General features: G+C 38.0%; 1 protein-coding gene across 1 annotated transcript in view; it reads left to right on the forward strand.

The window, feature by feature from the left end:
• The first annotated feature begins 1,219 nt into the window (after positions 1-1,219).
• Positions 1,220-16,393, forward strand: part of LOC127426217 (CMP-N-acetylneuraminate-beta-galactosamide-alpha-2,3-sialyltransferase 2-like) — a 36,993-nt gene continuing 21,819 nt past the window's right edge. The window contains exon 1 of the mRNA XM_051672883.1: positions 1,220-1,310. The gene's annotated coding sequence lies outside the window, so the exon portion shown is untranslated. The remainder of the gene's footprint in view (positions 1,311-16,393) is intronic.

The raw sequence follows: 16,393 nt of genomic DNA on the forward strand, positions 1-16,393 counted from the left end.
TAAAATCTATTGCGTTTGAATGATGCTGCATCCATGCCCCTAGGTGTCAGTGTCAAAGATGACGTAAATAAAATAATTACTAAGTGCACCTTTAAAGGTGCTATATGTAAGATTAACAACAAGCGTTTGAAATGGGTACTGCAGTCCAAATTCAAAATATTGGAGAGTTGTTAGCCCCGCCCTAGACTCGAAGCTCATGCGGGTTGCCAGAATGTTGACACACAAATTATCTAACTCAGCATTCGTTTTAAAGGATTTCTGGGCTTTAAGCTATCTCCATCTTCCAAAGGCATCTCCAGTATTTGTTCTTGTTTTACTACACATGGTGGTTTTTAGACGGATGGCGAGGCTTTTTAGGACGGGTGGAATCTGTTATCTCTGATCCAGTTTGTTTGCTGGCTTGCATGGCTGCAGCACGCAGTGTTGTTTTCCTGCAAACTTGTTCAAATCTGGCAACCCGGCAGTGTCGAAATACTATTGGTGAGTGGGCAGTGGGCGGGATCACACAGGCCAAAACATAAACAGAAATTCCTGCCCGGAATGGAAACTTCAAAGTAGAATATACTGGCTGTAGCATTGTTATCGGAGAAGCCAGTATTTCAACTTAGCATGTTTCCTAATTCTCTAATGACATATTATGGCCATTTTATGATTTAGTACAGTAAATATATTACATATTGCACCTTTAAGAGTTTGTATTTAGTATTTATTTTTTATTTTTTTGCACTGTCTAGTGTAGTAGAGATCTTTAGCTATTTAAAATTATATGGGGCTAAGACATTTGACATCATATTTGACAGTAAAACAATGTAAATGACAAATTACTAGAAAATGCCCCCACTTTACCTGTACTCACCCTATATTAAAATGCACGTACATTTAAAGTGTTACTGTGTTAGCTATATAATTGTTATAGTTATAAATGTTACAGTCCGTGACAATTAATGACAGTACGTCACATTCAGAGACAATGTGTGTTGCAAATGTATTATAGCAATCTTTGAAAACATTAAGACATTGAGTGAATGTGCTTTGAATCAATTGAAAAATTAGATCATTATAGTTATTATTAACTTTTACTCATTAATAGCATTATTTACAGTCACGTAACCACAGTAAAAACTACAAGTAATAACGGGAAACTGAAAAGTATAGGAGCACACACACACACACACACACACACACACACACACACACACACACACACACACACTGTAGACGCAGGACGTAAAGCTTGACATCATTTCTCCTCAGTCCCATGCAACAACACGGAGGTCTGCTTGTTAGACACACACAGTAGAGCTGAGGCGGTAAGTATCCTAAACTTATCCCGCTTTTATATGCGGCTGCATTTGATCTAATACTAAAAAAAATTCAACTTTATGAAGTCGTCCAATGTGAGTACATGCGCGTGAGTGAATTATAGACAACAGGCGGTCTCAAATGTAACGGAGTTGCGCTGCTGTCTCAAAGTTATGTTCTCTCTCTTTCGCTCTCTTCCTTTTTTAGTCCAAACATTGAGCTAATGGAATGAAAATCAATTCCACTGTACAGAAACACAAAGTAACACTTATTAGTGAAGTGCTTTGTTTAGAGTTGAGCAATATGATACAAATGTTTCCACCTCGAAGATTCAACTTGTGCTCGACTACTTGAGAAAACAGTTAAAACTACCGACTTTGAGTGTATGACACAACTTATTCACTGTTTGTCAAACTTAAAATATACAGAATTGTGCCTTAGATAGCCTTTGTTTTTATAGGCATCCATTCGATCGCGCCTGAGGGGCCGTTCACACCGAACCGTTTTTGCGTCCGTCGGCGCTGTTTTTCACTGGTTTTTCTATCTAAACAAGCTCTTGACGGCGTCTTTGACCGTTTTGCCGTTTTTTTTTTTTCAGGAGCGCCGCGTTTTTAGACACGTGTCAGGAAAAAAGCACGTCAGACTTTTAAAAGCGCGTTTCGAGACATCTACGTTCTGTTATAGTGCATACTTTGCGTCGCGTCTTGCTTTTTTCGCAAGAACGCATTAGGTCTGAACGGCCCCCATTCACCTTATGCGCCAGAGAAACTAGCTCGCAGCCATCTTGAAAATGTTGTCTCGGAACTTCCGGTCTAGCGGTTCTATATAGATATCTAAGGTGTTGATGTCAAAGTGTAATTAGCAAGCGAAGTGGTTTTACAGGCTATAGAGTTGTTATAAGCTATCATGAGTATTTTAAAGTGTTCAGGGGATGTCATAACAACTGGAAGCAGAGCTGGGAGATTTTAAAACATGAGTATTTCATAAATCCACAAGATCCTACTTTCATACAGTGGACGTACTGATATGCCTCTGTACTCATGAAACTCCAAGAGACAACACTAAGTCATTAAAACTATCTCTATACGACACCTCTGACCATCTTCTCGTATCATTCACCCATTGGCGTTATAATTAATGTAAGCAGATTTTTTGAGCGTTAAACCAGGGCACGGAGGGTTGCAGCTATATTAATACACACACACACACACACACACACACACGTGAAAGTGTTTGTTTTTTTTTATATTCAGTTTACAACCATTTTAATCACATGTAAGCCTCTAAATATGTAGGGTGATAAATTGAACTTGCATGTGTAATAATATGAGCTATTACTGTTGGAAATTTCATATCAACTACACATTTTAACACAAATTATTAACAAGTTGAAACCTAAAAATTATGGAGAATTAAACGTATAACAATTTAACGCTGGTATCATGAAAAAGTGCAGTGTGTCATAGCTGTCATTTAGAGAGACAGAAAAAACACCTCACAAGCATTTTCACATAGTAAAGGGGTGGTGTAGACTCACCATCAACTCTCGGTGAAAAATACTTTGTGCTCCCAAACATAATCCATTTTGATCGACTCTTCTCAGTAGCTTCAATTCAAACAGGAAGTTAGATGACAAAATTCGGAAGGCCGGAGCACAGAAAAGAGGCGGGGCTGAATAAGGTGAATAATGACGCCCAAAAATGCTGTCTAGGTAGGCACTTGGTTTTGAGACACAGCCTGCAAGTGACTAAAATTCACCAGTGGTTGACAGGTTATAATTTATTCTCTTCAGTACCTTTGGTTGAAATAAAATAGTTTTTTAAGTGTGTACGAGGGTGCTGTGTGCGTGCACGGTTTCAGGAACCGTTTCAGACAGTAATTATTAGTCAGCTCGTGGTTGAATATAGACTACATGTTTTTTTTTCTCCCCAATTTGGAATGCCCAATTCCCAGTGCTCTCTAGGTCGTCATGCCTTAGCGTCTGAGACGTCAATCTGCTCATCTTATCACGTGGTTTGTTGAGCGCGTTACCGTGGAGACATAGCGTGTGTGGAGGCTTCACGCTATTCTTCGTGGCATCCACCCACAACTCACCACGCGCCCTGCCGAGAGCGAACCACATTTAAGTGACCACGAGGAGGTTACCCCATGTGACTCTACCCTCCCTAGCAACCGGGCCAATTTGGATGCTTAGGAGACCTGGCTGGAGTCACTCAGCACACCCTGGATTTGAGCTCGCGACTCCAGGGGTGGTAGTCAGCGTCTTTACTCGCTGTGCTACCCAGGCCCCCCCGAATATAGGCTACATGTTGATTCGATTTGTATAGTTGCTATAGGACACGTTTGCTGTATTATTTCCATATGTTATGCATAGCATATGTTGTAGGCTATAGCTGGTCAAGGGACAAAGATTATATATTTTGTATAATGGTTAATTAGTTCAATGTTCTATAGAGATCTAGGTCTGTATAACTGCTTAGTGGGTGTTACTTTGTTATCGCTGATAAAAACATGCTGACACTCCCAAACATGTTTACAAAAGGAAAGCTGTAATAACAAACCCAAAAGAACCTGGAAAGCCGTACTTTATAATTGTAAAATGATGTTTTCAAGAAACTTGTCCAACTAATTTGGAAATTGATTAACTTCTTTTTTTTTTTTACTTGGGGCATTTTTCTTGCTTGAGTTATTGATCTATAAATGTAATATTGATTGGCCAGTGTACTAATTCACAGATGAGGGCAGCACTGTAGGTTAGTCCACTCAGCAGTCCACTCCGCACCTCACTTAAAACTCTCACTGTAGTGTTAACACAGCCTGACTCTTTAACATGCCTTGAGCAAAACAAGCCACTCACGCCTCTGCAAGTTAAAAAGTGTTGGCCGGTCTCCAAGTCAAATCTTTTAGAACAATATTTCCCAACACCTCAGCAGATTTGATCGTTGTTTTGAAATTGGTGATTGGTGAGGAATTAGTTTCTTCTGTAAGTATTGGGAATAATTATAAATAAAGTGCATTAATAATAGAATGAAAATAATGTTAGGTTACAGAATGTTAGGTAAACACGTGTCTATGTTTATTTAGTTTGTGTGTATAGTTAGATGTGAGTTGCTGTAAGGTTGTTTCTAGGTGACACTTAATTTTGTGTGCGATCTCCTCCAGATTGAATACAATTTAAATTCAGTCAACAGCATTTGTGGCATAATGTTGATTACCACAAAAATGAATTTTGACATTAATATGGGTTACAGTGAGGCACGTACAAGGGAAACCAATCCACAAACGTTAAAATACTCACTGTTTCAAAAGTGTAGCTATAAGATCAAGACAGTATGCATGTTAACATTATTTTAGTGTGATAAAATTGCTTACTAACCTTTTCTGTGTAAAGTTATGTCCAATTTGACAACTTTTTTTTTAAAAGAATAGTAGAGACAAGTTGAAATTAATTTGTGTGGTAATTAACATTATGCCACAGATGCTGTTGATTGATCTTAACTTTTATGAAACCCGGAATATTCCTTTAACTTAACTTTTGGGTAAGAAAATATGCTGTAGTTAGATTGTTAAAAAGTCCAAAGTCCAATGAGAAGTAAACTTTACTGAAAAAAATCCAATATACTGTACATAGTGGTAAAACAAAAAGTGTACCAAAGTGCACAAACAAAAAGTTAATATGTGCACACAAAAAAGGGAAAAAGAAATAAGCAAACGTTTTAGTCCATCGCGGACTTACATTTTTTTACCACGTTTACATGCGCTTAAGAAAACGGTTTATTCCAGGGTTTTTGCAGAAATGCTCTGAAACGTTAGGTAAACGAGAACGGCGATATCCTTATGCCGTTTAAGGGATTAAAAGAAAGTGGTTTAACACACCCATGTTTCTTCTGGATATCTGGCCATGTAAACACATAATCTTACAGGTTTTTGAGGAACACGCATGTGTGTAACAGACACAGCGGAAAGAATAAAACATTTCTGGGAGAAGAGTTGAAAAAGCACATACACTATAAACTGTACCCATTTATACACACCAGTTAGGGCTAGGCGATATGGACCAAAAATCATATTTCTGTATTTTTAGGCTGAATGGCGATACACGATATACAATATGGTGCCTAAGTCTTAGGCACATAAGATGTTTCACAAAAGCGTTTGTATCTGGTTATTTATATCTTCAGATTTATAATATAAATGTTAGACTCACAAACATTACTTTTGCAAATAGAAAAGATTAGAGTAGAAGAACAGGGAGCCCTGCAACAGATGTCATGGCCCCCACAGAGACCCCCACTGAACATCGAGTCAGTCTGAGATTACATAAAGAGACAGAAGCAATTGAGACAGCCTAAATAGATTGAAGAACTGTGGCAAATTCTCCAAGAAGCTTGAAACATCCTATCTGCCAACAACCAAGACAAACTGTGTCCAGGTGTACCTAGGAGAATTGGTGCTGTTTTAAAGGCAAAGGTGGTCACACCAAATATTGATTTAGCTTTTTTATGTTTACTGGACATTGTATGACATTAAGTGATAAATGAAAACTATTTATTTCGTTATTTTTGAAGACATCCTCACTATGCAACATTTTTCACAAGTGCCTAAAACTTTTGCACAGTACTATACATCTCTGTATTTTCTACGAAGTGGGCTAAATGTTCAGTTGTAAGTCAAAGCCACATGTGAGATGGTAAATGAAGCTTGCAACGCACTTTGTTTCGGGGCAGAAAACTTTTCGGGCTGCAAAGGCTTTGCGGCCGGGGCTGCTGCTGCAGCAGCAGCAGCAGCACAAATTTGAGCACACTCTCCGTACTGCAGTTTATGTTTGCTCCCTAGAAAAACCCACAGTGCACTGTAAAAACCAGGGAGCATCGTTGCTCACTATGTTCCCTTACCGGAAACGTCCCCGTGTCTTCTGAAGTCTCTCAAGCATTAGATGACAAACACAAGTGTAAAACTATGAAATCCAAGCATTATTTTCTCTTAAAAAGAGATGTTGTTTGTAATGTCTTTCATTCATAATTACCATGAAAGTGAAATAATCTTTTAATTATTTAAGTTGTTAAAAGAAGGTTTAAAATACACTCCTTTTTATTTTTATTTGTTTATGCCATTTATCTGTTATAATATTTCACAGACTGTGATGATGCATTTCCGCCTTATTTATCAGCGTAAATCTCACAATTTGTTTTATATTATACGTTTTTAAAATATTGAGTGTAAATTTAAAACATTATGCTTTGTGTTATATTACCCTGTAATTAGTTTAAAAAAATTAATTACCACAGCTGCGAGGGGGTTTCTATTACAGCTGCTGAGAGAGTGACAGTAAATTTGGCATCTTCTCCCATTTTGCTGTCTTAATCCACCCCTCTCTATTTTTTTCCTCTTCTGGAAAGTCATTCAAACATAATATTGGATTTTTTCTTTTGGTCTTGGAGCAAATGGGTAAGTGAAAATAATATTTGCTGTGATCTCCCATTCACTCCCATTCACCTGCTGTCGAAGTTTACCCTGCAAACGTTTACTTCCGCGTTCCAAAACCCGGAGTGTGAAAAAGGTCTATAACACTGTACGTTTGAATATCTTCAACGAAAATTAATGATAGTGGGCGAATTTCAATTGAAAGTGACCATCCCTATGCACCACTCACTACAAAGGACAAAGCTCTTGATGTGGGCTCTCTAAAGAGAGCATGGCATTACAGTTTGAATGTACCCTTCACTAAAAGTCTTGTAAAAGGGCCCTTTGTTAAAAAATAAACGTTCTTACTTTTGTTTGGAACGACTCTTTGAGTGGCATCCCCTACCCAAAGTGCCATTCAAGGGTGCAAAAATGCCATTTGGAAAATGCCCAGTGTCGTTTATACAGCGATGGTGCTGATTAATAACAGCTGTGCTACAATGTGCAAGCTCGTTAATGTGTCGTGGGTGATTGAGTCACAAGTGTCCCAATGTTCACTGGATCAGTACACTTAACAGTGCCCGAATTCGTGTTCATGATATACTGATTCATGACATAGGGAGCTGATTGAGACACAGGGTGAGTCTTTTTCGGCAGTGTGGACCAGCACTGTGTCTCCCTCCATGTTGCAGGAGAACTTGTGAGTGAGTGGAGCTGGGTTTGCGCGCAGAAGCAGAGGGAGAGTGGGGGCAGGCTTGCGCGGAGAGTGTGAGCAAACACTGGCACGGCTTTACGGAAGAAACGGGTTATGTAACGCAACATCAAACTATATCGATATAAACGGTATTGTTGCATCCTATATCTCGTTTGAAAATATATCGATATATACTAATAAGTCGATATACCGCCCAGCCCTAACACCAATTTAAAACTGTCGACTTCATGTTCGCGTATATGCGCCCGTACACTGGGGGAATCCTGGAGTCTGAAGTAAGAGGAAACCCCTCTATTGGAGCTCAATTCCACTGTAGATCGCAATAAAAAGTTAAGAAAACAAAAACAGCAAAAACTCTGGAATATCTGGAAATAAAGCGAAGCAACGGCATAAAATAGCGAAGTCTTCCTTGGAGACTATATTTGTTATTTCTACAAGCGTCGCAGGGAAATTACGTTGCTGTGGAGAAAGCTGCTTACAGACCGATCCACATCCCGCTAATACAGTGCATGCAAACGGGAATGCTACTTTCTATCAGAAAAGACTCTGGATTATTTGGATTAATACGAATGTTGAAATACTTATATCATAAGGCGTAAGCCTCATCCTACGGTTCACTGCGGGGATACTTGCTTAAACCGTTAGATCCAGCCGGAAGCAATGATGGCAGGGGAGCGGAGCTTACCCCCACCCAGGACGGGACCTAAACTGGTGGTGATTGGGTGGAGGTGGGTGAAAACAACAGAAGTATGCCAACAATGAGAGACAGCTGAGCGGGCTTATAAAGCGGAGGCTGTATTGTGATTAGATGAGATGCCTGAGAGAATGAATCCCAATGAATGCCAGAACTACACTTACATTTCTCACAATACACTGTTTTCTCACAATAAGTTGCTTTCTGGTGTCCATGTAAATGTAGTAATTGAATCAACGCACCCGATAACTACTTGTGATTATAATTTGGCACGGGACTTCCCTGTGTTTTTTGTAGTTAGATTGTTCTCAGGGTTGTAATATTCAGATTACTGGTCAACCAATATGGGGTTTTCAATGGCTGATTTAATGGTTGTTTGATAAGGCATACTCAAGGATCTATTTCTACTTGATCTAACCTATAGAAATGACTTTTGTTAGGTTCATTTAATCGGATTAAATTACATTTTTGACTTAAATAAAACCAGTTAATGTAGATGTTACCACATGAAACACAGTTTTTGGATTACTTGACAGAAACATTTTAACAGTGTAGGGTGAGGGACTTGAGCACTGTATTAAAATTTAGGCACGTAACTCCTCCTGCACTGTGATACAGACATTAATGATACCTCAAATCACATGGCTTATTGAGAAAAGGTGTGCTTTTACTTATCCATGCAATCAGACTTATGATTATGATCCTAGCAACCACCCAGAATACCCTAGAAACCACCTAGCATTGTGGCAGCGTGTTTTGTACTGGCGAGCACCACTCACATTTTCTTCAGATGTTTAAAAAAAGTCCCTTTTGCTGAGTAAAGGCCACATTTCAATGAGCAAATCAAATCTGAATAGTTATGCAGGCATTGAGGAGCCTTTAGTTTTAGTAAAATGAGTGTTCTATTGGCTCTGTGCTATAACACATTGGTATGCAAATGAATTTGTTCAGGCAGGGGTGTTTCTCAATGCTAGCTGGAATAACAGCTGCAGTTCTTGGTCAAACACACCAATAATAGTTTCTCATTGCAGAGATTTTATCTGTGCTTTGAACAGAGCCACACAAGGCTGGAGTGTTGAATATGGTGAATCACAGCTTGATCCATGGCTGTGTACAGCTTGATCCTTGGCTGTGTATGAGGACGTTGATATTTCCTTTTCATTTTGAATTCTGAGTCATGAGAATGGTTGCTATCTTTGGAAACTTAACACTATAGGAAAAGCACACACATTACACTCCCAATATTACTTTGACCTAATACGCTAAAAAGGCACTTCTAGTGAAGCTTATACCTGTTTTTAGTGTGGTACAGCTGTTCAAATTCCTCTGATTACTTTTCTGAATGGACTAGTTGTTCCTCAGCTTATTTGCATGAGAAAGTTCCAGGTTCATTTCAGGGTTACTATAGTTTTGAGTTTTGAACGTAGTTTTTATTTCTATTTTATTTTCAATGTGTTTTTTTTCAATTTTGTTTACTTTTTATTAGTTTTCACTAAGAAGAACATGCATGTAAACACAGTTTTAGTTTAGTTTTAATTTTTAGTATATTTAGTTTTTATTTTAGTGTTAGTGTCTAGTTACATTTTTATGTTTATAAAAGCAGGTTGTTTGACATCTTATCATATACTGAGTATTAACGCTCCTATTGCATTCGGGTCATTTTTGATTCGGGAGAGGTAGATAATAATTTTTAAATACCACATAGTTTTTAGTATGGGAACCAAACTTTGTGACTTTGTCAATACTATGAAAATACGCATAATTTTTTTTTGTATTATTATTTTTTCCCTAATTTTTTATAAAAATTATTTTTACATCTTTTGCGTTCGCGGGTCAATTTTGACCCAGGCATCAATTGTGGCTTTACACATGATATTATGTAGATTTTTTCTATGAATTCGATTTTTCTTATAAACACTTCACTTGCATTTAGCCTCTTTCCGATACTCTATCACACTTTTTTGTCTCTCACTGGTACTGCAACACACACATACACGTACAGTCACACACACACACACACACACACATTCCTGTACAAAACAGACATAACAGATGTAATAAACATAACAAATAAACTAAATCAAAGCTACTACTATCTAAAGGGGGTGTGAGGAGAGCAAAAGTTCATGCACACATTAGTCTATTAGTCTAAAAAGGGCTTGAAAGAGGAAATTGTCCACATTTTACTCTGCAGCCATCTGATGCAAAACCAGCTTACAGCAAACTCACACATCAACATTCAACAGTTCATGCAAGTAAATGGAATAGATTTAGCTTAAAAACATAGTAAAGAAGTATTAATGTTGTATACTTGAGTTGTACAGTTGTTATGATGATGTTTAGTTAGAAAAGAATACGTTGGTTTCAGAACTTTTGTCCATCAAGTTGAATTGAGCAGTTATGTGTAATTGTAAATTAATTCAAATTACTAGTAATTCTCATATTAGATGTTGATATAAATTGTATATTATGTTATATTTAGATAAAATTTCACAGAAATGTTGATAAAAAGATGTCTTCACAGGTGTCACACTGGTTTTGCTGTAGTTAATGTATATTTTTACATCAAAGAATTTATACATTTTATTATTTTAAAAAATGGCATATAAATAACTTTTATATTATACATGCATAAACAGTTAAGAACTTATTAATGACTTACAATATAGTTTTAGATGAAAACCATCGGGTTATGAATGATTTATAAGCTTGAATTCAATCAGGTCAAAATTTACCTGCAAATGCAAAAGGTGTATGCAGATTCTGACAGTTAAAAAGGGTAAAAAAAAAAAAACTAAAATGTATGTGTTTTTATTTATTTATATATATATATATATATTTCGTTAGTTTTCGAGTCACTATAAATATTTACTATCTAGTGGGATTTTCATGTTTATTCATTTGAAAGTACGTTGTCAAGGTTTGAAATGTAATTTTGTATTGTATGTTAGTTTAGTTTTTTTAAATTATTTTAATTGTTATTTTTATTTCAGTAAACAAACATGTTTCCTGCTGTGTTTTGGTTTTGTTTTTAGATAATTTTTGCTATCGCGATAGCTAGCGATAGCCTGTAACCCCCAACACTCCAACAGGTTTTGTTATTTAAGGTTGCTTGCATTTGTTTTGAGCATAGTTCACATTGAATAATGAATGGGGGAGACTTGTCTGTGCCGCTGCTTTGCTGACTAGGTGGGTTTAGTTGCATTGGCCTGAGATGTAATTCTGTTTGGTCTGTAGTTAGACAGCTGTCTGGCAGGCAGAGATGGTTCTTCCAAAATCAGCTGAATGTCAGCTGACCCCACCTCCCCCACCCCATTACCAGCTTCTCCCTGCTCCATTGGACACAGCTACAGTACCTAACAGAAAGGAAAAGTCTTAAGCAACACTTCCTGTTTCTTATATAGAATAAAATGGCAGCCCTGCTCTGCAGTTAATTTTGGCTGAGGTCTCTGGGGCAAGACAGCATGCAGCTTTTTTTCCAAGTAAAGTGGTTTTTCCAAGGATGCTTGCTTAAGGAAATCAAGCAGGCTATTGCAAGTACCCAATGTCAAATCCAGAGATCTTGATAGGATTTGTGGGAGTAGCTGTGTTTGACACTCAATCTAAAGAGTGATTTGCTGTTGTCTCAATGCTTGCACTTGGGCCAGATTCAGATGTATTAGTGAGATTGGTCCAACACAGTCAGGCTGAGTAGCATGTTATTTATGAAGTTCTTCAATGGGGATGTGGTGGTGTGTGTGAGGAAGGCTTGGCTGTATTCCTGCAGTCTCAGCAAGAGGCAACGGTTTTGCCAGTTTTTCTGGCAGTCTATAACTTCTTTGTTGCATTTGTGAGGCTGTCACTCCTCTACAATATGTTTCTGAAGAACAAAGAAAAGGCTCCTTCCTTCCTTTTGGATCAGTTAAACATGACTGAGGAAAAATATGACTTTGAAGAGACAAGATGGCAAGATACATTCTTTGTAGCTCTACATTTTTCAGTCAAGCTTAAGATGGGTTCACCTTTTGACCTTACTGAAACTGCATGCTGACACCAGAAAATGGTAAATCCCTTAAAATGTGGCTGGGCAGAATAACAGTATAAACAAGGGGCTGGCAACCTTTTTGACATGGAGTGCCACCCCAAATAAAATAAAAAAACACGGGCATGTATGTGACTTTCCTATGTTTGAGTCCACTTGTGAAAGTGTTTCTATTTTGCATTTTTCTAATTTAATCATTTATTTTTTTATTACAGTTGATATTATTAACATAACAGTTTCAGTCAAAAATGTGTGCAAAACCCGATGATTAAAATATAATCATGATCATGCATGTGAATTTTCACAGAGCATCTTGTAAAAGTGCATAAATGAAATAAAACCAGTCCTTTTGTACAAAATTAGTTAACACAGTTAATGGCTGGGTTTCCCGAAGCACTTAAGTAGTACTTCATCTCTAAGGTGCATATCCCAAAAGCATCGTTATCTAAGTAGGTCGTAAAAACGTTCGTAAATTAATGAGCGCTTTGAACTGCTCTTAAGTCTATTAAGTGCAGCTTAAACATATCTGTGGCAGACAAGCCTCTTGTTCATCAGGAAAGGAGGAAGCAGGAACTGGATTCACAATTAAAAAGACTTTAATTATAACATAAAACACTGAACTAGAACATAAGAACAGACGTCGAAGACACACACACAGCTCCGTGTGTGTGTCTCTCACTGGCATCCCCAGCTCTTCCTCTTATCTCTCTCCCTCTGATTGGGCTACTCAGCACCAGGCGTGCACCCTCACGTCCCGGCCACGCCCTCCTCCTCATCACAATATCTTTCTGGCATCTTTCACAGTTTATCAAAGACAATGGGACATTTAATAAATTGTATTAATATATTTTGATCATTAGAAAGCCATTGTAAACTATTTCAGTGGATAAAAAAGTGTTTAAAATAATCGCTATGAAATCAATAGGCAGTCTTTGCTGTCCGTACATGCAATGTGATAGGTCTAAATTACAAGACACGTAATACAGAATAATGTTATATTAGCCTAATTATAATGGCAATAGAAAGATGACATGTTCTTATTAAACAGATTATTTAAGAAGACATATTAGACATAGAGTAATGTGACCACGCAGCTTAAAACTTAAATAAAGATGCCTTAATAAATAATTAAAACATGGTTCTCAATGCGAGACTGTGCAATGAGTTATTCATTTTCTCTTCATCCTCCTCCTCTTCTTTCTTCCTCCAATGGATGTTTCAAATCGGCTCACCTATAGTCTTTTTACAAGGCAGTAACAAACTGCATGATGCATAATGGCAGTAAGGCTACAAGTACACGGTGCCTTGAACCCTAACCAGATGATCTATTAAAATTTAGACAGGTCTATGAGTAGTTTAATACTGATGCCCGTCGGGGGGCCTGGGTAGCTCAGCGAGTATTGATGCTGACTACCACCCCTGGAGTCACGAGTTCGAGTCACTCAGGGTGTGCTGAGTGACTCCAGCCAGGTCTCCTAAGCAGCCAAATTGGCCCGGTTGCTAGGGAGGGTAGAGTCACATGGGGTAACCTCCTCGTGGTCGCGATTAGTGGTTCTCACTCTCAGTGGGGCGCGTGGTATGTTGTGCGTGGATCGTGGAGAGTAGCATGAGTCTCCACATGCTGTGAGTCTCCACAGTGTCATGCACAACGAGCCACGTGATGAGATGCGTGGATTGACTGTCTCAGAAGTGGAGGCAACTGAGACTTGTCCTCCGCCACCCGGATTGAGGTAACCGCGCCACCACGAGGACCTACTAAGTGGTGGGAATTGGGCATTCCAAATTGGGAGAAAAGGGGATAATTTGTATTTCTTTTTAAAATACCGATGCCCGTCATTTTAATCCTGTTTTGTGTGCATTTGTTTAGTTTCCAGACAAAAAACTTAAGGCTATGTGAGAGCCCCGTATGATTCACATCGCGTACATTAACGTTACATGCATTTATTGCGTTATTTTCATTAATCTCTACGATTGAGCATCAATACATCTGAAACTCCGTCTTCCTAAAGCCATCATTATTTCTATAATTAAATTCTATAATAGTTAATAAATTTCACCACCTCGACAAGGTTACAAACAACTTCTATGCTTGTTAGTATTTCCACATTATTTTCATGTTGAGAAGACAAACTCTAGACATATTTACCAAAGTGATCAGCACCTTTGGACTGGACAGCTCCTGTAAAAAAGCACTTAAGTTCGACTTTATAACGAGTGATCTTCGTGCTGGTTTGGGAAACTCCATCATAAAATAACGAGCGACGTTTGTTAAGATCATCGTTAAAGCTTAAGTTGCAATGTTATTGGGAAGCCCAGCTAATGTCACAAATTTGCTTATTTGAATACTGATCACAAAATTGTGTGGAATCTTAAATATTTATTTTATTATGTCATTGTAATCATGTAATCACTAGCACGCAAGCAACAGCGAGAGGGGAGCAGGCTATTTTATATGAAGTTGTTCGCATCTGCATTCCAATCTACATCTTGATGTAATCCTTCCTCATGATCACGCTGCGTGTTTTCATCAGCTGAATCGGAGGCTAAACAGTATTAAAGTTTGATAAGTCTCACGCTGCGCTTGCAAGCCATTCGCGCATCACAAGCCGATCAACTATTTAGCCCTTTTCGGTGAATCACACCTGCAAAATCCTAAAACTTTATTTCCAGGTTTAATTTATATTTTGAATAATTTATATTTTGCCATGTATGTTTTTTGAATCCCACGATGTGGGTTTATGTTTTCTCTTTTAATCGTTTAATGTAATTTTGAGTGTGACCATGGTTTAAGGAGGTGTACCTGTATGCTGGGTTGGAAATCTCAAGGATTAATAGAGGTGTTTTCCTTATTACACCATGTGTTGTACTAAAAGCTAAATGAAACACGGAATGTAGGCTGTCATCTGCGCAGCCAGACCGAAGCACAACGGGCGATTAACTGAAAGTGAAGCACTGCCGGTTCGTGATGCACGAGTGGCTTGCACGCGCTGCACGAGTCTGATGGTTATACTGCAGTCTCGTCACATTCAGCTCATGAAAACACACTGCATGATCATGAGGAAGGATTACATCAAGATGTAGATTGGAATGCATGTGTGGAATTTTATATAAATAAAATAGTCTACTCCTCTCTCGCCGTTGATGGCATGCCAGTGATTACCACTCCGCGTGCCAGCTTTGGCCATAGGTTGCCGACCCTGGTCCCTTCACTATGGAAAAAGACTATCATTACACCTGTCCCCAAAAAACCTTGTTCTATTGACAATAATGACTTTAGACCAGTTGCTCTAACTTCTACTGTTATGAAGTGTTTGGAGAAATATGTTGTGTCCAGACTTAAATGTAACGTAAATTTACTGTTAGATCCATTTCAGTTTGCGTACAAGGAGGGAAGAGGGACTGCTGATGCTGTTAATACTGTTACCCATCTGACTCTTCAACATTTAGAGAATTCTAATGCTTATGTACATCTACTCTTTATTGATTTTAGTTCAGCTTTTAATACACTTCAGCCACATTTATTGCTTGGAAAACTTACAAAGATTAACGTCAGTCCTTCTATTATCAAATGGTTCTTTTCTTTTTTTAACTAACCGTATACTATATGTGAAAGTAAATAACACCCTTTCTAACCCAAAATCCATCAGTACTGGTGCTCCCCAGGGCTGTGCAAGTTCTCCTGTTCTCTTTACTATATATACAAATGATTGTATCAGTAGAAATAAGAATAATTACATCATTAAGTACTCTGATGATACTGCGATATTAAGTTTGTTAAATAGAAACCAGGATACATCTGACTACCATTCTGAAATTGGGAATTTTGTGCAGTGGCGTGATGTAAATCACCTCATTGTAAATGTAAGGAAAACAGAGGAAATTATATTTGACCTGAAAGGAATAGGTGATTATAGTCCAGTAGTCATCCATGATACTGTTAAGGTTTATTAAGGTGGTTAAGGACCATTAAACAGGTGGGTACTTAAAAGTACTTGGGAGTGGTCATTGATTGTTCATTCAGTTGGAAAACTCATACTGGAAATCTTTGTTCTAAATCTCAGCAGCAGTTGTATTTTTTGAGAAGGCTTAGGTTATTTGGTGTGAATTGGAAGATTATGGTTATATTTTATCAGGCAGTTCTGGGTAGTCTGTTAAATTACAGGATGCAAGCTTGGTATGGGAACCTTTCAGTTCAGTCTTAATCAAAGCTTGATTGTCTTGTAAAAACTGCTATGAAAATTATGGGAGTAAAGGAATC

Source organism: Myxocyprinus asiaticus, chromosome 35 (genome assembly GCF_019703515.2).
Source record: "Myxocyprinus asiaticus isolate MX2 ecotype Aquarium Trade chromosome 35, UBuf_Myxa_2, whole genome shotgun sequence".
Lineage (NCBI taxonomy): Eukaryota > Metazoa > Chordata > Actinopteri > Cypriniformes > Catostomidae > Myxocyprinus > Myxocyprinus asiaticus.